General features: G+C 42.2%; 1 long non-coding RNA gene across 1 annotated transcript in view; it reads right to left on the reverse strand.

The window, feature by feature from the left end:
- Positions 1-207: 207 nt before the first annotated feature.
- Positions 208-26,898, reverse strand: part of 0610040F04Rik (RIKEN cDNA 0610040F04 gene) — an 83,899-nt gene continuing 57,208 nt past the window's right edge. Inside the window, exons 4-7 of the long non-coding RNA NR_104577.1 lie at positions 5,714-5,926; positions 5,195-5,420; positions 1,688-1,762; positions 208-1,184 (exon numbers count right to left, since the gene is read on the reverse strand). This is a non-coding gene — a long non-coding RNA (RIKEN cDNA 0610040F04 gene). The remainder of the gene's footprint in view (positions 1,185-1,687; positions 1,763-5,194; positions 5,421-5,713; positions 5,927-26,898) is intronic.

Raw genomic sequence — 26,898 nt, forward strand, 5'->3', positions numbered from 1 at the left:
ATTCACAACAACCTAGAACCTCAGTAATTTTATTATGCACAGCAAAGGTGGTGGAGTTAGCTAGTCTCTGTAGGAGGTCTCTGTAGGGAGAAAGCCAACATTGACCCCTGGTCTTTACATGTGTGAGCACATCACATCACATACACACACACACACACACACACACACACACACATACACACACAAACTTTATGTAAATACTATGTGTGTAATAGTTATATTTTATTATTTGAGGAAGAATGACAATACATATCCACGAGTTCAGTACAGACACATCTTTCGCAGGTATCTTTCATGTGTTCTTGGTTGAATCCATGCCCTCAGAATCCTTGGATATCAAGACTACAGGCATCGTGCTTCTTTTCCCAAGTACTTTGCAATCTGGGCCGGGCTCCATGGAGACAGGTGGTCCTGCCCTCCACGCAGCATCAGCTGGGGCTGGCTCAAAGACTGGAGGGTGGAATAATTTGAAGGCTGTCTGCCTCATGTCTGGAGGTTGGGAGTTGGGGGAAAGAAAACTAAAACAGGTCGGGCTAGGATGGCAGAGCTACTGGGAGAGCTTTCCATAGGACATCTCCAGGAGCCCTGGCAATACTCAAGAGAAACCACACTAATTGCTATGACTTGCACTTGACAAATCATAAGATCTCCTTTCTGCCCTGTCATTGGTCTGTCCATATCCAAGAAAATGGAGTGCAAGCTACCGCTTAAGAAAGGAGGGCCGTCTCATACAGCTAGAACTGTGGAGGAGCGGGATTAGACCAGTCATATCTGCAATGCAAAACCCTGCGTCACCCAGGTTCCAAACTCTATGTGTGAATTTCATGCTAGGAATTCGAAACTTGATAAGAAGGGCCAGAGAGTCAGCCCAGCAGGTAAAAGTGCTTTTCCTGCCTGCACGCCTCAAAAATCCCCAACACATGATGGAAGGAGAGGCCCAATTTCCCAACACTTGTCCTCTAAAATCCATGCCCTCACTACAGCATCCATTCACATGTGTGCCTGCACACATACACTCCTGATGGGAGAGATGAGGAGGTACCTCAGTTGGCAGAGTGTCTAGGATGCACAAAGCCTTCTTTGGTCATCAGCACAACATAACCAGATGTGGTGGTGCACATCTATAATCCCCACACTTGGGAGTGTTAGCAGGAAGTTTGATGCTACTTAGATAATAGCAGGCTCTGTCTCAAAACAAACAAATAAAACGCTTGATAGGAAAACTAATTACAGGAACTTTGAGTAAAATAATAAAAGTGCAGTTTCAGCACTTGAGGATGTGAGCTCCGTTCCCTCCAAAGTGCCTTGGTTTAGGCCTCGAATTCAATCGCCCTTTCCCCTTTAAGCCAAGTTAGAACTCGAGTGCAAACTGTGAATGGTCTGTCATTACATACTACATTTCTGTAAACCCCTCTCTCCTTAAAGTGCGTGTGCGTTTACTAACATATATGTCTGTGCACTGTTTGCGTGCCTGGTCTGCATAAAGACCAGAAGAGGATACTGGGTCCCCTAGGCCTGGAGTTACAGACGTCTGTGGTGGGAATCAAACCCAGGCACTCTGAAAGAACAGCTGGGGCTTTTAACCATGAAGTCATCTTTCCAACCCCAAAATCCTCTCTTCAGAAAGACTTCAAGTCATTGGCGTGACATGTTTTTACCTTTTTACCTTTATTGGGGGAAAGGATACATGAGCAAGTCACAGCAGGCATGTGGAAGTCCAAGAACTGCAGAGGAGTTGTTTCTCTCCTTTCACCACGGGGCTCTGGGGATTGAACACAGTTCATCAGCCTTGGCAGCAGGAACCTTAACCTACCGAGCCATCATCATTTTAAGTTTTACTTATTTAGCTTTTATTTGTGTGTAGGTGCATGTGTGCCTTTGACCTGTGAAGGTGTCCATAGAGACCAGAAGAGGACATCAGATTCTCTGGAACTGGAGTTGCAGGCTATTGTTATTTCCTGACTTGGGTGCTGAGGGTCAAACTCAGGTCCTCTGGACAAGCAGAAGCACTTTTGACCCTTGATGCTCAGTCCTTACCTGCATGGTGAATTTGTTTGCTTTAGAAATAGTGTCTCACAGTGTAACCCTGGCTAGCCTGGAACTCACTATTTAAACCAAACTGGCTTCTAATTCAGAGGCCTACCTGCGTCTGCTTCCTGAATGCTGGAATTAAAGGCTTGTGCCACCACATCCGTCCAAAGTATAATTTTGGAAGAACAAAAAAGTACCATTTGCAAACTGTCTCGGGCCATATGCAAATTGAAGAGGGGCTGCTATGCCTCTCGGGCATTCTTGTAGATGGTCTGTAAGAAAGCTGTCTAAAACTCTAACAAATAATAAAATGCAGTAAAATTCAGTAAAAAAACGATTCATAAATAGGGCTGGTATGTGGCTCAGCAGACAGAGAGCTTGCCTTGCACCCTGGAGATCCTGTCTTTAGTCCCTGAGATGACAAAAGCCAGGATCAGCGATGCACACCGGGTACCCCAGCACTTGGGTGGTGGAAGCAGGAAGGGAAGTCATTCTCAACAAGGGAATGAGTTGGAGGCTAGCCTGAGCTACATGAGGACCTCTCCCTAAAAGAAAAACAATCCTATATTTCTTAAAGATTATAGCGCCTATGTGAAGTATTTCTCTATCTGTTGCTCAATCTCTAAATCTTCTACTGCCTGATTTATTATTTTCTCTTGGATTAATCTGTTTTCATCATGACCTATAGGCATGATGTTATCACTCTTTCATGTTGGTTTTTCCAAAGTACTGTAGTCAATAAACTTTGAAGTCTGCCAAGTAGCTATGAAAGCTGGAAACTTCGGGATGCATCAAAATGTTTGCATTTTAATTTGTCTGTTCGACAATGTGACTTCAGAGATTTTCGGGCCAACTGACGCCTAACATTTCACAGATCAACGTCAAACATATCACCAACGAACCCACATGCGAATAAACATTTCTTTTATAAAGTGAATTGTGCCCTTTACAGTATTGACTGGGAAATCTCCATCTCGTCATTTACCTCTCTCAGAGCTGAACACAAAAACCCCAATTATAGAACGAGGATGGAGTCTGTGCCCAGCTCCAACATTTTAACACTCTGGTTCATTTTTAAAAGCAATGGGTCGTTTTAAAAATGGCTTGTCGGGGGAGAGGGGGGCAGGTGTGGATTGTTAGAAGAACCAAAATGATAAAGAGATGGTGAGAGGTGGTGGGAGGAGGGAGCTTTAATGCTGGGGAGGGAGATGTCATTGCTGAGAAGAGATGGCGGAGTACATCTCTGTCACAAGCTGATGAGAGGTGTCAACACATCTCCGGAACAAATAGGGCAAGGGCCAGCCGGCACCCTGTGGTTGGAAGGCTTCGATGCCTTTTCTCAAAGCCACAGCAACTAACAAAGCTGGCCTTTCAAAGCAGCTTTTCCGGGCTGCACACTCACAGAAAGTGGAGAAGACGACTTTTCATTTGGAAATGAGAACGTTTACCGGAGTACCGATGTAGTCTCACCATCTTTTCCTCCAACCTAGCATCAAAACTTAGGCAGCATGAAGAAGGACTTGTGGCCTCCCTGCTCATGCTCAGTTCCCCAATGCTTTCAGCCTTTGGCTGTGCAGAGAACTATATGGGAGAGCTGACAGGACCACATGGGGTCAGCTAACCCCACCAGGGAGGCTCAACTGGCATTTCAGGTTTGGGTTTGCCCCACCTTTCAGAAAGATCCCAGGGAGCTCACTGATTGTCTCTTCCAGTCCTGGCAGAAATACTGCAGGAGTCACTTGTCACTTCACTTAATCTCTGAGCACAATTTTCCCCTTTGGCAAAGTGATGCTAATCCCACATGCCCTGCTTTTTCACGAGAAATAAAGTCAGACAGTAAGTAATGCCATGAAACATTTTCCATAGTCCAGCCCCATGAACATATCCCAGGCATTATTCAACATCCTATGTGATTCTGTGAGACTAGGACTGAGGTCAAGCAAGAGGAGGTCAACACCTTACCATCTCTGACTCTTAGAGTGGCAGAGCCATGTTCTGAACTGAACACAAACCCACAATCTCTTCTACTCCCAATGTTATATGCAGAAGACAGCCATTGGTAAAATATTACAGAAACAGCCAATGCTAGCACTGTCATTGCAGTTTTAAGGCTGTGAAACTTTATTTTTAAATTATACTCTGGAACTGGAAGACAGCTTACGCTGTAAAGTGCTTGTAGACATCTGTGAGGACCTGAATTCAGAGCCTCAGCACCCACTTCAAAACCTGGACAGTAGTAGCATCTGGGATACAGACCCAAGCACTGTGTGTGTGTGTGTGTGTGCATGCATGTGTGTGTGTGTGTGTGTGTGTAAAGACAGACGGTCCCTGAATAATAAACAAACATACAAAGTGGGAGCTGGCCATGGTGGTACATGCCTTTAATCCTGACATTTGGGGGACAGAGGCAGGCAGATCTCTATGCATTTGGGGGCAGCCTGTTCTATGCAGCATGTTCCAGGCCAGCTAGAGTTATACGGTAAGACTCTGTCTCAATAATAAGGAAGGGGTGGGGGTTGAGGGAATGAAGGAAGAAAGGAAAGAAGAGGAGAGAGAGGCAGAGAGAGAGAGAGAGAGAGAGAGAGAGAGAGAGAGAGAGAGAGAGAGAGAGAGGAGCATGATAGAGGAAGGCACCCAGTATCAACCTTTGGTCTCTACATGCTTAGGCACTCACATGCATCTGTTTCTGTGTATACACACAGACAAGAACCTACACCCTCACTCACTCCTATATACCACTTGTATATAGTATACTCTGTGTTTATGTGCCTCTATCATTTTTAAAAGCTTTTCCATTTTTGCTGACCTGGGACAAACTGTATTTTTCTGATTTGTTATAGTATTAGTAATATCATGTGCGTATTACAGAAAAGTAAAGAAAAGTTAACCCAAAGGAAGAAAACTCTAAAATCGAAAGTCAAACAGAGAAGTGTGGTAAATAATCCCCGACCTCTATCTCCCACCTCATGCTTTCCTGGAAGGAACACGGAGGTGTTTAGGTCAGTAGAAATGGTATTTGTTAATGGATGGTCAGGGTGACATGCAGACTATACCAAGTAGTCATAACTTTTCAGCTTTAATCACATCCAAAGATTTGAGAGAACTATTAATCACTCAGCCACAAAATGCTAGTGAGAGGTAGGATTCCAAGGGCATCTTGAACCTTTCAATTTGTTCGTGTCTCTGGGGCGATATTCAGTGCTAGAAAACTCAGGTCAAGAAGAGGACTCCAGGGTTTCATCATTAACAGAGGATGACTGAGAATGTACGCATCTGCAAAAGACAGCTCGCATGTATTGATCCAGGCGAATGTTTGCTGCGGAAGCCAGCATAGACAGTCAGGGACATTCTTGAGCTCAGAGTGTACCTTTGACGTAGGGTTTCTATTGCTGTGAAAAAAAAAAAAAAGATGATGACCAGAAGTACCTTCAGGAGGAAAGGATTTATTTAAAACTTATACTTCTATACCATATCCCATCACTGAGGGACATCAAGGAAGAAACTCACACAGGGCAGGAACCTGGAGCCAGGAGCTAATCCAGAGGCTATGGAGGAGTGCTGCTTACTGGCTTGTTCCTCATAGCTTACTCAGCCCAAGACCCCCTGCCTAAAAGTGGCACCACCCACAGAGAGCTGGACCTCCAAAATCAGTCTTCCATCAAGATAATGTCTCAAGGCTTACCCACAGGCCAATCTGATGGTGGGGGGGGGGGGGCTTCTTCTTTGTTGAGATTCTCTCTTCCCAAATAACTCTAGCTTGTATCAAGTTGAAAGCAAATAAGCCCGCACAACCTTGGACTTCAGGTTTGTTTGAGGCAGGAATCAGGGAAGAATGCAGGAGACTTGGCTCTAGTCTCGAGGTATGCATGCTCTTTTCCAAAAGGAGAGACTGTGCCTAGGAACAAGCAGCGAGGGGTGAATGCCTGCCATGATGATGTTAGTTACATGCTCAAGGATGAGATCTGAGCCATAAAACAGGAGAATCTGAGGTCCCCAGGAGCCTAAGATCTCAGACCCACTTGAGATGGCTTCCCTTAACTGCCCCAACTGCCAACAAGCACTCAGCCTTTTCCTGTGCTATACTGGACTCGGTCATAGTTCAACCTCACACCTGACGTGAACAACATGTTCATGTCATCTTCCTAGCCAAGTGCTCACCCACAAGGCCCCTTCTCAGATTTGGGTCCCAGGATGGACCTGCTGGACTGTTTCTCAGACCCAGGCCGAGCCCTTCTCTCTGCCTCTCTGTCTCCTCTGTCTGTACCATCTTTGGTCTTTAAATCAGAAAAGAGAAAGTCTGAGGGAAATAGTAAAAGATTGAGGGAAAAATACACAAGGCATTCTCAGTAGCACCAATGATGGGTAAAGCATTTCCCAAAGGTTATGGCAGTTTCTCAGCCTAGCCCCCCTCATTCCTGCCCTTTATTCTCGCATCACAATCCAGCTCTCTGGTTCCTGGCCAATTATATACAGCAACATACAGAAGGAGCGAAAAGAACTAATTTTAGTCTTTCAGGAAATTTGCCTATGCTGACAGTCCACAGTCTTTCTCTTTTTGAAATGCTATGACCCGAATCAACTCTGACAGTTGATATATAGGCTTAAATATTACATATTAGAGAAGATTAAACTCGTCACCCAAACAAGCCACTTCACTATGAAAATAGAAAGCAAGACTTAGTTTGTTGAATGTAAAAGACACTTGATAAATCCACCAACGACAATTAACACAGGAGGCTGGAGAAATGGCTTGCAGAGGACCTGGGTTCAGCTCCTAATACCCATGGGTAGCTCACAACAGCCTAGCATTCCAATTGCACGAAAACGGAGCCTGAAACTTCAATACCAGGGGAACGGATGCCTCCTCTGACCTCTGTGAGCTGCTACCCATGCAACGAACACACATTTGGAAACACACACATTACATAAAATTAAAATTTAAGCCTCAAAATGTGTACAATAAATACAAGAGGGAGTTTAAATTAACAATTGCATTCTTTCTTTTACATGCTAGTCTCAGAGTACTTTGATCTCATGTTAGTCCTATTTTTTTTTTTAATTCTCATTTCTCACATGCAGTTTTATGAGGAACCACTAAAAAGGAATTGAACAGAAAGTCACACTACTCAGGCAATAAAATCAGCAAGCGATGAAAGCCATACCACAGGCAGTGACACTCATTTAAAACATAGCTTTAATTGCTGCCTTTGCTGCTTGGCTGGGGAATGTTGTTCACGTCAGTCCACTCTTGCTCGTCATGGGCTCTGTGTTAGCGCCTCTAAAGCTGCCTCACCGCCACTGCCTTACTGCCGTCATATCTTCATTTATCAACAATGGCCATCCATTCGTCATAGGACCCTCTGCTGTTTCACAGTGGTGCAGGCTAGACCAACAAGATGCAATTAAAAAAAAAAAAAGATGCGTATCCAAGGATTAAGCATCTAAATTATCCCACTTTCTAGTCCCAGTTTTAATTTACCCATTTCCTCATTTCCAGGATACAAGTAAATTATATCAAATTAGCTTCCTTTAAAATTTTTCTCTTGGGCTGGAGAGATGGCTCAGCGGTTAAGAGCACTGACTGCTCTTCGGAAGGTCCTGAGTTCAAATCCCAGCAATCACATGGTTGTCTCACAACCATCCGTTATGAGATCTGACACCTTCTTCTGGTGTGCCTGAAGACAGCTACAGTGTACTTACATACAATAATAAATAAATCTTTGGGCTGGAGCAAGCAGGGCCGGAACGAGTGAGGCCAGAGTTCAATCCCCAACAACCACGTGATGGCTCACAACCATCTGTACAGCTACAGTGCACTCATATACATAAAATAAATAAATTAATTAAAAAATTATTCTTAATTCATGTGTATGTATGTTTATCTGTTGCTTGTGCATGTGTATATAGTATATAGATGCCTTCTGAAGCCAGAAGTGGATGTTATATCCCTTGGAGTTAGAGTTACAGTTGTGAGCTGCCTGATGTGGGTCCTGGGAACCGAACTAGGGTTCTCTGCAAGATCAAATGTTATTAACACTAAGCCATCGCTCCATCCCTGGCATAAATTTTCTTTAAATGAAATGTGTGTATTTCCTTAGTTATGTTTTTCTCCTCTTTACAAAAAAGTAAAAAGTTACTTTTATTATTGAAAATAGCACACATTTACTAAGCAAATGTTAAAAATTAACTTTGACTTCATTTAGTTACATTTGTGTACAGGCAAAAACTACTCCGAGTAAAATTAATAACGGTTTCCCCTGTAGGTGATCAAATTGTGTCTCCTGAAGATGGTGGGTTTGTACCTTTGAGATACTTGCTTTAATTTCAAGATTATATTTGCAAGAAGAAAGAGAACCTAAGCATAGTTTAGGGAGCAATTCCTACTTATTTCTATTTCAAATGTAAAAGATATCTATGTTCCACTACAGTCTGGAAGTAACAAAATTACTTCAAATGCATGATTATTTCATATGTGTCGATCTTTATTCAAGTCTCACAAATGTTTGCATTTAGCCAGGCATGGTGGCATGTGCTTTGAGGCTGAGGGAGAAAGGCTGCAAATTCAAGGCTATCCTGGGCTACACTGTTCCTGCCACATTCCCCTCCCAGATAATCAGCTTTGCCTTCTCCTTAACATACATGGAAGAAACCCTTCATTAAATCGAGCATGATGCTAACAGTGATGCCTTCCCAGGAAGAGAGAGCTAACCTAAGTCTGAGCACTTTATAATGCTAAGAGGGGGAAAGATTCCTGCTCCATGGATTTTATTTTCTGAATGCCTGGTGGTCCACCTCTTCTGTGCTTGTATGAATAAGAATCATTGTGTGCTCCTCCAATGCACTTTAGGTAAGAATATGAAATCAGGAACTCTGCATAAGCAGTCCAAGAACACCAATAAGTCTATAAGCCCGATGCAGGAATCAATAGTCTATGGACTATTGGATCTCGTATTCTTAATTGTATAAGCTTCCAGGTTAAGCTAAACCAGGGATAATCTGTGAGGCTGGGAAATGAAGCAGACCTCTCTCTGCCCCTCCCCTTTTTGACACACAAACGTTGCACGTGATTATCCCATTGTCATTATAATCGTGCAGTTCCAAGTATTATGAAACCAACTGCTGCTGTTTCCTATTAAAACACTTTGTCAGTGACAGAACCACCTTACAGTAAATGTGATATTTCTAGCTTTTTGAGACAAGGTTTTACTATGTAGCCCAGGCTTGTCTTAAAACTCAAGTTCCTCCTTTCTGAGTCTCCCAAGTGCTGGGATTATAGATGCACATCTTCTTGTCCAGTTAGTACAATTTAATATCAATCTCAGGGATGGGTACATAGCTCAGTTCCTGCTATACAAGTATGAGGACCCGAGTTCAATCCCCAGAACACACATTTGAAAACTTAGGTACAATGGATTGGAACTTTGAATCTCAGAGGTAAGATGGTAGAGGTTAATGGATTCTTGAGGCTCACTGGCAGGACCACCTAGCCTAATCAGCTAGTTCTAGGCCAAGTAGAGGCTCTCTTTCAAAAAAACAAGGTGGATAGCACCTGAAGGACAGCCAACATTGATCTCTGACCTCCACATGCGTGAGCACACATACACAGAGAATAATCAATTAATGAAAATAAGCTTGCCAGTAAATCACACTGCAGATTTCAAGGTGGATCTAAAATACTTTCTTCTATCATTTCATTGCCCAGATCTTTCATTTCAAAATATATAACACATTACATGTGTGTATGGGTATGTCTGTCTGTCTGTCTCTCTGTCTCTGTCTGTCTGTCTATTTCTGTCTCTATCTCTCTGTCTCTCTGTCTCTCTCTGTCTGTGTGTGTGTGTGTCTCTGTGTGTGTGTGTGTGTGTGTGTGTGTGTGTGTGTGTGCACGCGTGTATTCTGATCTGACTCTAGGGACTCTTCTCTTGGAAGAATTTCATTTGAAATAGATGTGTCTTTTTCACAGGGTTTCAGCTTCTGCAGAGTTAGCTCCGATGTGAATAATATTTTCACATAATTGCAAACACATTTTTCATTCCTTATAAGCTTCTAAACATGTTGCCCAAGGAAGCAACTAGAACAAACTTTGTTAACAGTGGGGAAAAAAAAAAAAGTTAAACCCTGTAGTCACCTCAGAAGAGCCTAAAGACAGATGCCACATGGGAACATTTTTAAGAATTGAGATGTGTAAGCCGGGCAGTGGTGGCGCATGCCTTTAATCCCAGCACTTGGGAGGCAGACACAGGCAGATTTCTCAGTTTAAGGCCAGCCTGCTCTACAGTGTGTGTTCAGGCTACACAGAGAAACCCTGTCTCAAAAAACTAAAAAAGAAAAAAAGAATTGAGATGTGTAAAAATATATATGTTAAGAAATAGAAAAGAAAAATAAAGTTTAGACATTGATCCAAAGAGATATGAGATAAAACCAAAACAAAACAACCCTCCCCCCAAACCCAGAAAGAACAAAACAAAACAAAACAACAAACAAATCCCCCCATAGCTGGGTGCGGCGGAGCATCCTGCAGTCCTAGCACTGAGGAGGCTGAAGCAGGAAGACTGCTTAAAAGGGACTAGAGACCAAGACCCTACTGCAAGGCAGAGTGGGGAAAAGGAAAATACAGAGTGAGATGGGGATAAGGAGGGACCGTGGATGGGCTAGGGGGACAGTGGTGAGGAAAAGGAGGAAGGTTGCAATACAGATCAGTGTAGATGAGTGATTAGGGCAGGGATTAAACCTTTCATAAACCAAGACGATCTTCAAACACAGGCTGGCGAGACGGTTCAGAGGGTACAGGAGCTTGCTACCACGCCTGATGACCTGCGTTCAGTCTCCAGATCCCACAAAGTGGAAAGACAACCGACTCTCAGGTGTTCACTACCTTCCACACGGTGTGCACCCAGGGGCACACACAAACAGCATGTTAAAATTCAAAACAGCTAAACAAAAGTTAAGGTAGATATTAAAAACTATCTGTACTGTAGTCTAGAAGAAAAACGGCATACCCCCATAATGAAATGCAATATGATATTTTTTTGTTTTTCCAATCTTGAGTCAAGAACGTTTTGTTAAATTCAACTATGTAAGAAAAATTCCCCCTCAGCTGGGCAGTGGTGGGGAACATCTTTAATCCCACAGCTTAGGAGGCAGAGGCAGAAGGCTTTCTGTAAGTTTGAGGCCAGCCTGGTCTACGAAGTGAGTTCCAGGACAGCCAGAACAGAGAGAGAGAGAGAGAGAGAGAGAGAGAGAGAGAGAACAATCTCCCTCTGGCAAAAGTCACCCCGCAAGCAAGTGGAAAGTCCAACACTGAGATATGAATTGTTTTGCAACTTGTAATTAGCAAGCAAAAAGTTACCTTCCTTGTATTAAAAAAAAAAAAACCAAACCAACAAAAAACCTTTTTAAATTGGAAAAAATGGCTAACAGAAGAGAAAAACAATGAAAACAATAAAAAATCGAGGCCCTGGTTTTCTTCAACAATTTGCAAAAGGAATCTGAAAACTTGGTAACACTGGGTAGAAAATACTTGTGTGCATGTACTCCTGTTGGAAATATAGATTATGTCACCCAAGGCTAGAGAGCTGGTTCGGTGGTTAAGATGTGCAAGCATGAAAACCAGAACTCAGGTCCTCATGAAACAAATGTCAGGTTGGCAGAGTGAGCCACCTGCAATTCCAGACTCCAAAGGTTGAAGCAGGGGAATTTCCAGAAGCAGATGGCTGGTGAGAATAGCCTATCTGAGGGCTCTGGCTGGGTTTAAAGACCACACTTCAATGACTAAGATGAAAGAGCAGTGCAGGATGGCTCCTCTGGGCAGCCTCCAGTCTCCACATGCACCCGCACATGTGTGCCCACACAACATGTAAGTGCATGTGCCTAGTGTACACACAAAAACGAAAAAAAGATTCTATTGTAGAAGCCTTCATGGAGGGAATTTTGGCTTGGTTATTTCTTCAGCTGGAAGTTCTACCTCTATGGATACACAGTAAAATGACTGTCACAAAGTTAGTAACTACTGAGATGATTAACAGGAACGACCTAACATCTGTCCTTGGAACAGATGTTAGATCTCTCATGTAATGAAACTAGACGGTCAGACACTATTGCTGAAGACACACATACTTTTCTTGCAGGACATAAAGAAATCAACCCAGAACTGACCTGAAAACTTTCTCTCTGCTGGCTAGCTGTCATAGCGTAGGAAGGTGCTAGTCAGTCCATTGAAAAGAAAATTAATCAATTGTATTACCTGGTGGTGAACTGTGCATGCTATAGTACCAACGTGACAGGCAAGATGTGACCACTGACGCAATGGTGGCACAACAGTTATGAGTGCCACCAATCACATTTGCATTGGATGTAAGGTATACTCCACACGAGGGAATTCCTGCCGGGTACTATAAACCTGGTCAAAGACCCATGGTTAGGAACATTGTAGGTACAAAGGAACCTACTGCTGACATTTTGTTAAGTGGAAATGTCTTCAAATTGCTTTTTAAATACATATGCTCATCTTGTAGATCAAAGCTATTCAACCTTATCCAGAGAAGCATCTCTCTGCAGTGGGCAGCAGTTAATGTAAAGAGTAATGGCTGACCAATGAAAAAAACTTAGTGGCCAGTAAGTACTCAGCCCTAAGTGGGACATCTATATCAGTACACATCCCCACCAAAGCTCAAGGAATACTATAGAGGAGAGGCAAAATGGATGTAAGAATGGAGGATGGGGAAGAGCGCTGTGAAGTCCTGTCTTCAGGACGTGACATGGCTACTGCACTCATGAACTCACTGTGGCAATGATCACCTGGACAAGATCAAGCAAACAATATCAGTCAGCATTCCAAAAGACAGTGCTAATTAAATTCAGTGGAAGAAAGAAAGAAAAGGAAAGGAAAGGAAAGGAAAGGAAAGGAAAGGAAAGGAAAGGAAAGGGAAAGGGAAAGGGAAAGGGAAAGGGAAAGGGAAAGGGAAAGGGAAAGGGAAAGGGAAAGGGAAAGGGAAAAGGAAAAGGAAAAGGAAAAGGAAAAGGAAAAGGAAAAGGAAAAGGAAAAGGAAAAGGAAAAGGAAAAGGAAAGGAAAGATATAAAGAGGAAAAGAGGAACTTGGGTGACTGACAGGTATTAGAGTTAGATCTGATAGAGACATATTGTTTATGCTTATATCATATGTATATTATACATATACACAATATATATTTATATTGTATGAACATGTCAGAGATTAAAAGATGATTATCAAAAATAAATTTAAAATTAAAAAAAAAAAGAAACAGATGAGAACATTCCTTGATCAAGTATCCAATTTTACCAGTGGAAAATTTTAATAAATTTTGATGCACTTCTTAGCATATAAAGCATATGAGTCTGTTACAGTTTTTATGTTCGTTTGCATTCTTTATGATGTGAATGAAGTTAGATGAACAAGTTAATTGACCATCTGTATTTCTTATCTATTTTTCTTCCTTCGGAAGTGGAATATAAAAATACTGCTTCTATCTTAGAGTTATAAAATCATTTCCTTGGCTGGGCATGGTAGCACATGCCTTTGATCCCAGTACTGGAGGCAGAGCCAGGCAGACCTCTGTAGGTTGGAGGCTAGCCTGGGCTATGTAGAGAGTTCGAGCGAGCCAGGATTATATGGTGAGACCTGGTCTTTATAATAATAATAATAATAAATAATAATAATAGTAGTAGTCGAAGTAAAAACAATCTCAATAAATCTAAGATAAATGATAAACAGTGACAATCCCAGCACTGGAGTAGAAGCTGAGAGTGGGAGATTAAAAGCTCAAGTTCATCTTGAGCTACAATCAAGTTTGAGACTAGTCAGCAGTACCTAAGATCCTGTCTCAAAAGAGAAATCCTTTTAGCCAAGCATGGTGGGGAACATCTTTAATCCCAGTACTTGGTAGGCAGAGGCAGAGCTCTGTGAGTTTAAGGCCAGCCTAGTCTACAGAGTGAGTTCCAGGACAGCCAGGACTACACAGAGAAACCCTATCTCTAAGAAAAAAAAAAAACACACACAAATCTCTTTAAAACTATACATCATCATTTATGTCCAACCCAGGCTGTAGGTATCTTTCAAAGCACTTCACATAGTTAAGTAGTTTATCATTCAGTCACCTTCATGTTTGTCTTCTTGCTCTTCGTCAAAGATAGGAACCCTTTCTCTCATTCACTACAGTATTCCCTATGCCCCAAGAAAGTATAAGTGCTTTGCATACACATTCTCAATATCTACTTGATAAACAAATGAACGACCTCTGTTTTTTCCCCAATGTCTTTGCATAGAATCCCACTTGCCCACCCAGGTTAGGAACTGTCTCTAAGGAGTAAGTTAGACACAGCTAACAGTGTGGAATCATATTATTCACTGAGGTCATCAATCATTAACAAAGCAATCACACATCATTAGCTCAATAGTGACAGACCCAATAATTAATTATCATTTGAGAAAAACAACTCTAGAGGATCAGTTTAAAAAATAATAGCAAAATTCTGAAAACGTATTCTGCACCTGTAATTCTGACAACCACTTCCCTCGCTTTAAAAACTCATGTTGAGACATTGCTATGTGATATTTCATGTATCTTACGATATTGACAAGTTTATTTATAAAGGGTTACCTATCTTGCTCATGGCCTAATTGTTTATTTCTCTTAAATTTTTATATTTTATTAATGTTCTAAATGTCACAACTGTTTTGAAACTCTTTGAATAATTTAAATTAGACGGAAGATTAAATATTTTGTAGTTGAAGTTATAAACCAAGGTCCTTCCCTCCAAGATACCTGTCCTGATTTATCACAATTCCAAATAAAATAGTCTTGTTTAGAGATATTTGGAGTAAACTTTTACTTGCTTTAACAAACAGTTGAGTCAGGCAGGCCCCAGAAGTCTGCTGGTTTAGACCAGTTTCCTTATTTTATTTTTTAAAAGCATTTAATTTTATGATGCAACTAAAGATTTTCTTTGTGTAATATATGATAAAGACAATAAAGTATTTTTTATCCTATTCTTCCAAACAGAAAAAAAAAAAAAAGTCAGTTAAGCCACCAAGCTGGCTATGATTCCAAATACCTGTATCCCAGCCCATTGGAGGTAGAGGCAGGGAACTGTGGAGTTCAAGTTCATGGGGGCGGGGAGGGGGGATACATAGTGAGTCTGAAGCCAGTTAAAGCTACATGAGCCCTTGTCTCAAAACAATAATGAATGCCTTCTAGAGAAAGGTGTGTGTTACTAGCCTCCCAGGTGAGTCTCATGGACAGTGCAGCTCAGCATCTTCAAAAAGATCAATAATACCAAGTAAGGGCTGGGTACCACAAACCAGGTTACATAGCAAGTACCCAACCTTCCTAATGAGCCTCTGTAGCCACACAGAGCCTGTCTTCCATTCAGAAGCCTGGATTCCCCGTTTTACCGCTTCCTTTCCCTGATCAGATAACAGGCTTTGTGTTCCTACCGGAGTCACCATTTCATGGTTTGCACAAGACCGACCTGCAGTGCATCCAGATTTTCATAACCCGTCAAACAATTTTTCAGTATGTGTTATGGCAGGATATTCTAGAACTGCCAAGAAAAGTAAATTCACAGAGCCGCCTGCAATTCAGTAACTATTGCAAATTAGCATAAATAGCCCTGTTTTAGAAGGAATGGCTTTTGCAAGTCATACAGGAAAAATAATGTGGCTTTGCATTTGCATCATTAAAAACTCCCCCTGTGTACACCTTCACCATGAATATTAAACACGGCACAACCATTCAGCACGTTAACCTGCTTGGGTGAAACTCTTTAATGAAACATTTGGTTATGATCACAAGACTAACTAGGAAAACTAGCTAACAAGTACCTATTTTTACGGATTTTTTTTTTCATCTTAAAAGGAAAAAAAATTGCATATCAAATAAAACCTCTCAACACTTGTCAGCTCTCCTGTGAACATACCATATAAATGGACGGGCACCGGCTGCCAGGGAAAACGAAAGGCCAAATTGCACTCATATACCCATGCTGTCAAGTTCAGAGAGAAATCTGTCCTAGACCCAAGCCATCCACACGGCGCACAATGAGCCTGTTAACAAGAACTAAGAATGGATAAAATTCTTCAGATTTTTCTGCATAGATCTTACTTTCTTAGTCACCACCATGATTTTAAAATGACTCTGGCTAGTTGCTCAAGGCACAAAACAAAGGTACTTTCAAATAGCAAATGTGCTTAAATTCTATATGTTCCAATCAAAACTCTTAAAAAAAAAAAAAAAAAAAAAACCTGTAGAGAACAGCAGCTGTGGATTTACCTAGATACAAACATATTCATGGTACTGTGGGCTGCTCAAGAGGTGTGACCGTTATGTGGAGCAAATTTTTAAAAATGAAAAGAAAATATATTAGAGCAAGTTTTGAACATGAGACTGTTTATAACCATTCGAGAAGATTCTTCAAGCACAGTAGCTCTGAACACGTTTCTCCAGGTCCCAGCCCTGCCACTCAAACAAGTGGACGATGCTGGAAGGGTATTGATGAACAGCTTGCTTAAAGAGAGAACAGGAGACTCTGTGGGCAGCAGAAAGCTGTGTAGGCAAGGCAAAAAAGGGCCAAAGGAACCGGGCTTAAGAGGCAGGTGTAGGTGTGGGTGTGGGTGGGGAACAATGGCCTTAATCTCCCGGCATTTGGGACTGATGGATCTTTGTGAGTTCCAGGCCAGTCAAGGCTACAGGGTGAGACCTTGTCTCAGAGAAGAGGAGGGGAGGGAGGGGAGGAAGAGGAGGAGGAAGAGGAAGAGGAGGAGGAAGAAGAGGAGGAAGAGGAGGGGTAGGAGAAACTTGTCGTCTTGCCCTTGTCTGCTACCACCTGGCCCCTTTTTCTCACCGGGAAGCAGCACTTCCTTTTCAACCGTGCTGCTTCTCAGTACAAAACAGCCAATGACTCTTTCTCCCAGCCTCCTGGGTTCTTTCAGCCTCTTCAAGTCTTCTCACCCTTGCTCCCTATTGTAGTCAATAAGTGATGAGCTACCCATGCTAGAAACCTGGGAGAAGCTGGGTGAGTCTCCTTTCAGTCTGATGGAAGCCGCCTTTTGAGCTGTGAGATGTTTCCAGTTGCTTGTCCTTGGGGGATGGAACGCAGACCTTGCATATGCTAGGCAGGCACTTTACCACTGACCTATGTGTCCCGCCACCTAATTCAGTCCAGTCCAGGTTTAAGAATGTCTTAAAATTCTCTCTCTCTCTCTCTGTCTCGCTCTCTCTCTCTCTCTCCTTCCACATGTAGCCTTTCTGACTCATTCTTTAAATAGCAATGTCCATTCCTCCCCACTAAGTATAACACACCAAGGTTAGTATCTAACTTTCAGATATTATTTTTCCTATATATTTTGTGTTCTGAGTTGGGGTGCGTGGTGGTGCCCCATCCTCCTCCTGCTAGCCAGCTGCTCTAACTTGGAGCTTCAGCTTTAGCTGTTCTTAATCACAGCCAGTGCGTTTGTTTCCTCTGTTTCTCCCCAGGCTCTTTGGTTGCTCTACTTTGGGGATGCTGTGTGTCGGAGAGCAGCGTGCTGGATCTAAACTTGGGAGTGCCATATTTATATTCTTCTCCCTGCCAAGAACACCTTTCTCTCCATTCCCACTCAATGCTTACCTCCATATCTTTTTCTTTGTTTTGATTCGGGTTGTTGTACCTCAGTGATAAAACTCTGTTCTTTCCAGAATTTTCTTGCTTTCTATGCTAGGGAGGGGCATGCAATGCATGCCAGAATCACAGGGCTTAGGCTAAAAGTGGCTCCTCCTTCTAATGACTGCAAGCTCCCTTGTAGACAATGGCTAAATATAAGGTGTCAGGGATACAATCTGGCTGAGGCATTTCATGCAACTTCTGAAAAGCAAGTGAAGGGCTCTAATCATTTGGCTGGGCATGGTAGCACATGTCTCTAATCCTAGAATTTAGATGCAGAGGAGGGCAGATCTCTGTAAGTTCAAGGCTTGCCTGGCATACATAGTGCCAGGTCAGCCAGGGCACTCTGCAAATAAATAAATAAAAAATAAATAAATAAGAATAAGAATCATCTGAAGGCTAGGGATGTAGATCACTTGGTAGGATGCTTGTCCTGAATGTATGAAGTCATGGATTTAATCCCAAATACAATATATAGCTCTAGTGATCCATATTTGTGATCTCAGCACTTGGGAGGGAGAGACAGGTGAGTCAGAAGTTTAAGATCATCGTTGGTTACAAAGCAAGTCTGAAGTCAGTCTGGAGAACATGAAATCCTGTCTCAAAACCAGTAAATATCAACTAAACAAAGCCACACAACGATATGCATATGTAAAATATCACTATGAAACCCATTATTCTGAATAATCAATACATGCCAATAAAGATCCATTGTTGAAAAGAATCATCTGAGTCATTTGCAAAATAATGAAATCCTATCTCTGAAAGAGACATAAGAAACTCACAGAAAGGTAGGAGAGTCTGAATAAACAGACTTATTGTGTAACCCTCCCCCACACTCCCCCTCGGGGCCTGGTACATGGAAGCGAGCATTTTACCATTTGCCTGGTGTGTGTGTGTGTGTGTGTGTGTGTGTGTGTGTGTGTGTATTGGAGGGTAATTGTGTACATTTTATATTAGTGATGTTGTATATGTACAATTTGCCAGACAAAATTCAGGTATACATCTCCTAACAAAACAGATGACAAAGCTCTCAGGATAGGGTTGAGGATTTAATTGCTTTTGAGAAATGGACCCCCTGTCTCCCGCTGATCTACGTTCTAACCTGCGTGCCCTCTGTGTTTAGGAAGTTGTCAGAAGAGGTTCTGATGGGCACCCGGAGGTATGAGATCTGTTTCTACAGTAGGCAAATAATACACATCACTACTCAAAAGATCATCAGAGTTTTCCCCATCTGCTCGTCCCAGCCTTAGCAGAGCAAAGGAAACAAGGTGGACAAGCCTCACGTGTACTCTGAACTGATGCTTACCTGGGGTAAACCAAGGCAGCTCAGTATCTGACTTACAGATAGAAGACATAACTGTACAATTTATCCAGGAGATGGGCGTGAAGCTACTGGTAAGAAGTCTAGTTATAAGTAAGAAGATTATGTAATATAATGTTTTTTTTTAAACCTCGCCATGTAATGGGGCGCTATCTCATCTCTCCCTCAGCAAACAAACAAACAAACAACCTTAGCAGTTTAAAAGAATAAATTCAGCACAGAGGCATTTATTATATCGCGCAGTGTCTGATTGAATTGGAAGTAGTTTAGCAGGTACTTTTCTCTGTCAGGGCCTCTCTGGGGCTGCTGTCCTCAGAGGGCTGGGCTGAGGGGCTGGGGATACACCTCAGTTAGTAGAGTATTCACCTAGGATACACAAAGGCCTGGGTTGGGTCTCCTGGCAAAGCCTACAGTCCCAGTATTTAGGAGGCAGAGTCAGGAGGATCAGAAGTTCAAGGTCATACTAAGATGTACAGTCAGTTTGAGGCCTGTCTGAGATGTAAGAGACCCCAATTTAAAAGAAATAGATAAAGGGCTAGAGAGATAGCTCAGCAGCTGAGAGCACTGCATGATCTTCCAGAAGACTGGGGTTCAGTTCCCAATACCCACATAGCACCTCACAGCTGTCTGTGGTTCCAGTTCCAGGGACTCTGACACCCTCATACAGACACACATACAGGCAAAGTCCAATGCACATAAAATAAAATAAAATAAAATAAAATAAAATAAAATAAAATAGACAAAGGGAGTGTGATCTGAAGCTGAAGGATGCCCTTTTGAGATGATACACTTAAGAAGCCCCTAAGTCCTGACTGCTACAGAAGATGTGGTCCCTTCCAGGGTCCTCATAGGCAAGAGAGAGAGAGAGCAAGCAAGACTGAAGCTGCAGTATCTCTTACAGCCCAGAGTTGGAGGTTCCATGAATCATTGCACTCAGGGTACCTGGAGCTCATTGATTGGCTTGAAAGACCAACCAATGGGCTCCAGGAATCCATCTGTCTCTTCATTCTCTCCTCGTGTGGCAATTTCAGGCCCGTGCTACCACACTGAGCTTACTATGTGACTACTGAGGACCCAATTTAGATCCTCACACTTACAGAGCAAGGGGATCAGTGGCTGAGTCCTTCCTCCAGCCCAACTCTCTCATGATTTCCATAGTAGCCTATTGCTTAGGTGGGCTAGCCTCTTATAATGCAAGAAGGAACCACATAGGATAGAGAGAACTCGACTGGAGGCCCTTTTGCAGACTGATTACCTCCAAGGTATGAGACGTTTCCATGAATAGGTGGCTGAGGAGAAAATTGTGCATTGGCTGGGCCATTCATCAGTGGTCTCTAAGCAAGCTGGAAATTATACCCCCCCTCAGCTATGATGGGAAATACTTGTCTTTCTGGCCCCATCTGGAACAATTTGATCAATTCAAAGATAATGCCCAGGTTTGGCAACTGCTAGATTAGATTCCCAAGGTCAAATCCAACCTTAATACAGATTTTCAATCTTATATGTTCCAACCTTAGGAGAGGGGTTGTTGCAGGTATGGATTTCTGGGAATCAATTCAAGCTTAGAAAATCAGACCAAAGTAAATTTTTTTTGTTTAAGTTTTAAGTTTTTTGACTATATACACTTAACAAGATGGAAATTTTATAAGGTCTAAAATACTGTGTTACAAAGGATCAAGGATCTCTCTCCAACTTTGTCTTCCTGATACTTCAATTTCTTCAGTTTACTTTCTGGGGTAACTAGCATTACTGTTCTTCATCTACTCATCCAGAATATATAAGAATGAATACACACACACACACACACACACACACACACACACATATTATCTCATGGATAAACTGTATGGCTACATCTTATAATCTGTAAGTAAGATATTATTGTGGAAACAGATCTCACACCTTCCAATGCCCATCAGAACCTCTTTCTGACAACTCCCTAAACACAGAAGGAGGGCAGATTAGAAAGCAGACCAGCTGGAGACAAGGGATTCATTTCTCAAATGCTATTAAATCCTCAAAGGTAACCTGAAAACTTTGTCCTCTGTTTTGATAGGAGATGTACACCCGAATTTTGTCTGGCAAGTTATACATATACAGCCTCACCAAGATCATACAACATACTCCCCACCAGCAATTACTCTCCCAATCCTTGGAAAGACGCCAGCCTACTTTCTTGAGGTTACATGCAAAGCCAGAATGGAAGGAGTTTTATTCAATAGCATTAAGGAGCAATTGGCCAAGTCTAAAAACAAGACTTGTACATGTACTTCTCTCATGCTTACCCTATTTTGCCCATGTCTGGTACTTATGGCCAGATAGCTTTGGTTTGAGTGGACACCTAATTATCTCAAAAGCCAAAATTTAAGAGCCTCTGGTGTCGCTCTGCCTGCAGATAAAAGCTAACGTCCATTTGTGAAACATCAGACAGAATTAGGAAAGTGTGGGATGTATGTTGCTTAATGTTGCCTAGCAATATGGTTAGGGCACAGAAATCACAGAGAAGATAACATTTACACCCACAAGGAAATCATATGCATACATAAACACATACATACACACACACACACACACACACACACACACATTTCTCTGCAATAATGACCTAAACTGTGAGGACAGAGTTACTGTGACAGGAACAAGTTTCAAATCATTACAGAATAAACATTCCAGGTGACTGTCTATATTTCAAGGTCTATGTGAGCCTGTGACTCAAAGGAGAAGGTCTTCATGCCTGTCAGTCAACAACACCATCCCACACATAAGTTACTTTGTAAAAGAATTAATATAACATTTAAAATTCTAGGAAGAAGTATTTAATATACAAATCGATTTTAACCTATTAATCCTTACTTCAAGTATTTCACTGCCTGCCTCCTTCCTTCCTTATTTTTCCTTCTTTCCTCTCTCCCTCCCTCCCTTCCTTTCTTCCTTTTCATCCTGCGTAGATGATTGGACTCAGAGCTTCACACACTCTATCCCTGAGCTGTATCGCAACCATAGAATTTCATAAGTCCTCAGTGTAACAATATACGACATGCTCATCAAAGTCAGACCCTTGAGGGTTGGGGGATAGCTCAGCCAGGAACAGGCTTGCACAAGCCCATTGCATCATAAGCGTGAATCTCTGAGTTTAACACTAATGTCCACATAAAAAGCTGTTTATGGTGACAGACACTTATAATTCCAGCAATGGGGAATCTGAGACAGACAGATCTCTGGAACCAGCCAGTCTACCTACTTGATGATCGCAGGATCCAGTGAGAGACTCTGTCTCATAGAAACAAGCTATCTGGTGACACCTGAGGTTAACCTCTGACTGCCGTATGTGCAAGCACACATGTGCTTGCACACCGACCCCAGACACCCAACATCTCCCACATACAAAGGCAGGCATTTGGTTTCAGATACGTAGTCTATCATTTGCCTTTGACTATGAGATTTAAGCCATAATAGGGCTGGAGTGGTTAGCAGAAGGACCTGTGGCTTCTAATCCCTTCCCTGGTTAAAAGGAAAAGTGACAAGCCAGCCCTTAACCAGCATGTCAGACAGGAAGAAATTCTAGAGTTACTTGTGTCCCTCCGCTGACTATCATATTGAAATAATGGACCAGAGAAACAGAAGTTTCCCCCAGGAACTGCATGCTTAGAGAGAAAACGAAAGTACAGCAGAAGCCAGAAGAAGAACCTGCCTTCAGAAAGACTGACACACTTCTAACTTGGCAGGCTACCTTGGAGGATGAGACTGAAGTCCTCCCAGTGATGGGTCAATGGCAGGTGAGGCCTCCCCTCCCCTTGGACTGCTTAGGTGTGCATGTCTGTGGCTGTTTATTTCATCTCTCTTCAGAACCAAAAGATGAACTCAGGGTGGGGGTGGGGTTCATTGGGTCCCTTTGTCCCTCTTCCTAGTGTGGCCACATTGAATTGTTCGGCCTTGTACTATTAATTTGACTGTTATAATTGTTTTCTTGAGGATGAGTGGCTGAACCTGGCTTCTTGGAGTACAGACTGTGAACCCAAGTTGAGTAACCACCAATATCCCTCTTCTGGCCCATTCTGAGTTCACTCACTGAAGGAAATTTCCACTGCCCAAGTGCAGTTCCAGCTCTAGGCTCCTCTACCCACACTATTCATCCTTATACCCAGCATCCTTGGGGAGTTACATGCCTAGGGCTCTTGTAGAAAGGGCCACCCTTCCCCATCTCACAGTGGATGCTGGAAAGGTTCCCCCACTGCTTTCCCAGGCTTGTCAAGGAGAACTGGCAGGTAGGAGTGGGTGATGACACTGGCTGACTCTTCTGCTCGAGCTGAGAGTTCTGGTTCCTTTCTGGAGATTCAGGGTGGAAAAAGAGTCAGGAGAGTTGAGCCGCCAGCCTTGAGAGAGAGAGAGAGAGCAAAAAATGGAGGGTCAGAGGAGCATGCATGGCTGACTAGGGGGAGGTAAGCTACATGCATACTTGTCTAGATGAAAGCAGCTGCATCATACGTGACTAAGGAGAAGAATGTATATGCATGCCCAATTAAGGGAAAATAGCTGCATGCATACCTTGCTAAAACAGAGCAATAATGGGCTAGGCAGCAGGAGGGCATTTGTCAAACACACACAGAGCCCTGGGTTCAATCTCCCTAAAAGAACAGCAAGGGTAAGAAAATACTTTATATTCTAAAATCCAAATGTCAGCTGAGAAATAATTTTTCAACATTATTTTATTTTTTTCATAATGTAGCTTTACTTAGAAGAATTTTATAAAGGGCTCACACGCTCTCCAGCACATACCACCTCAAAATGTTTTGGTCGGAAGTAAATGACAAGTTTCTTAATTATAGTTTAAAAGATTTCATTTGTCAGAAAATGGCCAGGCCCACTTTTAATCCCAGCACGAGGGAGGGAGAGGCAGATAGCGCTGAGTTTGATGTCAGCCTGGTCTACACAGCCAATTCTAGTCCAGCCAGGACTACATAGTAATATCTTGTATAAACGAATAAACAAACAAACAAACACAAATCAAATAAATAACAATATTTAAAATATTTTATTTCTTGAGATGAGAAAAATGTCTTTTGACTTTCAAGCATCCTTGAAATAAACAGGTTAGAAGTAGAAAGATCTATTTATATTAAAAACAATAATCTGCATTCTTAGAAACAAACTGAAGAAGTAAGATCTATGAGAAAGATTCCAAATGCTCCTGAGGGCCATTTGGACAGATGGAGGATTTTTGTGGCTTTAGACAAAAAGAATCAATTGTAATGATGTCAGTTCTTCCCAAACTAATCTCTAAGTACAACAACTCTCAATTTAATAATTAATCTTTAAGAAATTATATAAAGTCAAACCCATTGAGGCAATTTATGCTGCAATCCCAGCACACAGGAAGCAAGACTGGTGGACCAAGAGTTCAAAGTCATCAATACACAGCGAACTAGTTCACAGCCTCGGCTATAAAAGACCCTGTGTCAAACAAACCAAAACTGCACATGTTTTTGTTTTTTGTTTTTTGGGGTTTTTTGTTTGTTTGTTTTGTTTTGTTTTTTGGTTTTTCGAGACAGGGTTTCTCTGTGTAGCCCTGGCTGTCCTGGCACTTACTTTGTAGACCAGGCTGGCCTCGAACTCAGAAATCCACCTGCCTCTGCCTCCCGAGTGCTGGGATTAAAGGCGTGCGCCACCACGCCCAGCTTATGTTTTAACATTAATATGGAAAACAAGCACAACTAGACAAAGAAATCTTGAGAAAGAAATGAATTCCTGGCAAAAGGAAGAAGTGCCAAATATAACATATTTCTTCTGAAAACATGATTACATTTTGCAGTATTATTTTATGTGTCTGTGTGTGGGCATGGACACGTGGGCAGGTACAGTCCAGAAGAGGCCATCAGACTTCCTGGAGCTGATGTTATAGGTTGTTGTATGCTGGGAACCAAAGTCTGGACTTCCAAATGAGCAAAAAGTTATGTTAAGTGCTGAGCCATCTCTCCAGTGACTTTTCTGGGTGAGACCTGGTAACAGGTATACAGCATCCCAAGATGGCCTCCGTGTTCACTGAAGTCTGATTTAAACAGAGCCAAATTTAGTTGCTCACACATGGTGTATGGCTGCTTTATGTGAGTACAGAGAGCAGAAGAGAACCTACAAGTGGGACTATTTGTTCCTCCACACAGGGTGTTTGCCAACCCTTGGCTCAAACCATGTCGTGCCAGGTCTCCTGGGGGTCCAAAGTGTCCTCTTCATTATGGACAGGACCTGTGAATATAATTGGGCTCTTGCTCCCTTGAGCAGGTTACATCATAGAAAATCTTCAGAGAGAGTCATTTTCCTGCTGGCCTTGAAGAAGTGAGGTGTCTTATTAGGCCAAAGGAAGACAGAATCTAAGGACTCTCAGGAGCTGTAAACTGTCCCAAGATGACAGCTAGCCAGAAACAAACCAAAGAAACAAACACCCCAAAGGCTTCTGCCCTCTGACTACAGGAACCTGAATTCTGCCAAGAATCACATGAGTCTGGGAGGGAATCCTGAGTTCCACAAAGGAATAAGGGCTTTGGCTCCTCAATTATAGCCTTGTGAGCTCCCAAGTAGAAGACCCCAAGGCTTACCTGGACTGCCCACCCACTGAATCTGTAATATGATTTGCATGGTAACTTGCTGCACAGAAATGGGAAATTAACGTGGACCAATATTATATATATTATGTATATTATATTGTATTATTTGTTTATTTTTAATATTCGGTTGCTATGCTGAAGATACCCAGGCACATTTACCATATTGTTCCCATTTTTAGGAAGTAAAATAAGTTTGTTAGGAGGCTGCTAAGGAAAATTTCCTTGTTCCTAAGAAGGAAATAACAAGGGACTCTTGTGGCCTTTGGACTCTGTTTGTAAAGGTAGGTTGTGTGGAGGGCTGTGGACATCTCATCCTAGAGGGCTCAAAACCAAAGCCACAGAGTACACAGGGCAGAGCAGGGGGAAAGAATTCAGACCTTGAATGAAGCCGTGGTGCTGCAGGATTGACCAGGTCCTGGAACTTTCTGCTACTTGTAAACAAGAAAAAAAATTGTTTCAAATCTAACTCAACATTCATTTTGAGAATAAAATTTTATTAGGATGCTTGTCTATGCACTGATTATGGCTATTTTCATGTTATATAACAGGGTCAAATGATGAAAATGAGATGCTACATGGCGTCCAAACCTACCATCTTTCCTAGTTCTTTCTCTATATGATATGGGTGATTCCCTGCATTTATTCATGCGTGAGAATCCACATTTATACATAATAAACTCTAAACTTGCAACATCGTGTATGCATGCTTTTGCATCATTGAAGGGCAACATTTTATCAGATATATTTAAAATGCATGATGTTCTCTTCCTCTTTTATGATTGTTTTCATGTATATGGGTGTTTTGTCTGCATGTGTGTCTATACACCACATGCATGCCTGGCCAAGAGATGCTAGACGAAGGCATCAGATCTGCTGAGACTGGAGTCACAGATGGTTGTAAGCTGCCATGTGTGTGCTAAGAATGAGACTCTGGTCTTTTGGAAGAGTGGTCTTAACCACTGAGCCATCTCCTCAGCCCTACATGCCACCAGTTTTACATAGATTCTTCTATGTTTCATGTGGTCTCAGGGCTTCTTCATATTACCATTACTTGAGGATTCATCATCGAGCCCTGGTTTAAAGACATTTTTAGATTCTTCTTATCAGCAACTGAAATTTTGCTCTTTCAATCTGTTGAACAGTGTAAAAGTGTTAACCCATTTCTATAGGATGATGCTCTCAGCCCATTTGGGCCATCATAACAAAGTAGCATATAGCAGGAGACCTAGGAAAAGACATTTCTTTCCTCTCAGTGTGGGAGGCTAGCGAGTTGGAAAACTATGTGC

The sequence above is a fragment of the Mus musculus genome, chromosome 6 (genome assembly GCF_000001635.26).
Source record: "Mus musculus strain C57BL/6J chromosome 6, GRCm38.p6 C57BL/6J".
In the NCBI taxonomy this organism is placed as follows: domain Eukaryota; kingdom Metazoa; phylum Chordata; class Mammalia; order Rodentia; family Muridae; genus Mus; species Mus musculus.